The sequence below is a fragment of the Pavona decussata genome, unplaced genomic scaffold (genome assembly GCF_977016875.1).
Source record: "Pavona decussata unplaced genomic scaffold, jaPavDecu1.1 SCAFFOLD_300, whole genome shotgun sequence".
Taxonomy (NCBI): Eukaryota; Metazoa; Cnidaria; class Anthozoa; order Scleractinia; family Agariciidae; genus Pavona; species Pavona decussata.
Genome location: NW_028145697.1, coordinates 5343595 through 5345000, shown reverse-complemented (window position 1 = coordinate 5345000; position 1406 = coordinate 5343595). Strand labels below are relative to the sequence as shown.

General features: G+C 37.6%; 1 pseudogene; it reads left to right on the top strand.

Annotated features, from left to right (window-relative positions):
• Positions 1–1069, top strand: part of LOC146454793 (uncharacterized) — a 10782-nt pseudogene extending 9713 nt beyond the window's left edge.
• Positions 1070–1406: the final 337 nt, after the last annotated feature.

Here is a 1406-nt window from a genome sequence, read left to right as displayed (position 1 = left end):
CTACGTTTAAAAATCGTCTAAAGAAACTCTCCAAATTTATTAACAATTTCACCTTTGAAAAGGAGAGCTCACTGGTCACAAATAAATCACATCACTTCTATTATTATTGCACTAATACGCATTTACTCAATCTAGTTCAATTTTTTTATTTTATTTTTATCTTTTTTCTTTCTCTTTACTCGTACATTGTACATACGTACGTATGTACGTATCAAATCATATTCAACCAACAATCAATGATCAGGGTTGCGCCAACCTTTGACATTGATTTTGACTATCAGCCCATCCACTAATCTCAAAAGACTGCACCCTCAGCTCAGCCTGCAAAAAAGATTACACTTGAAGAGTTCCCCACGCTTAAAGTCAATCAGAAAGTGAACGTCACTGCTTCAATTTCACTGGGAAATGAAAAGCCTAAACCAGTTCAACTGAAAACATCAAAGGAGATGACATCAGTGAAGGAAGATTGTGTTCTAGAGGATGAAACTGGAACTGCAACTATTCATGTATGGGGTCCACTTATTAACAAGATCAAAAGTGGCACCACATATGTCATTGAGAACCTTACTGTAAAATACTTCCAAGGAATCACCCATTTACGAACAACACATGCAACAACCTTTAAAGAGGCCGCTCAGCAGATGAAAACTCTAAATGGCCTTGCATTACTCTAAAATCCTGAGAAAGGAGCAAAAGTGGAGAGATTTAAGATGATAAACAAAAACTAAGTATTTATATTACCTGCCAAGCATGCAAACGAAAAATTAACGAAATGTCCCAACAGAAATCACTCGAATGTAAAAACTGTGGAGTACTACAGAGGCAAGCAGAGTGCAACCCAGATGCATCTGTGCAACTACTTGTACATTTAGATGACAGAGATGTGTGGTTAACAGCATTTACAGATGTTCCGAAGCCCCTATTCACCACCCACCCAACTATTTCCCTACTAAGGGACTCGGAGACTATTGAGGAACTGCTAATGGATACAACAGACATCGAGTTCACATACAATATGAACAGAAAAGTAATCAGAAAAATGTCATCATGTTCACTAATTACAGGTTGAACTGCTCTGGATAGTGTTCATACTACAAACTTTACAAAGGATCATTTGATCAAAACATTCAGTTTCGTTTTTTTATTGCCTTTCATCACAATGTGGACCAAAATTACAGTATTGTGCAAAAGTAATGCAAACGAAATTCGACGAATTTCGTTAGATCTTGCCGTCACACTGTTGGGGTTCTGTTGTGGGTGCCGTTGCTATGCAGAGGTGTCATTGTTTATAATCGCTTCTCCTGATTGGTTTTGCAGGAAAAAAAGCACCCCGTAAAAGGAAAAAAAGGGCCTAAAAAGGACCGTTTTTATGGTTTACCGCTGTAAACTGTTATTACAGGCGTAAA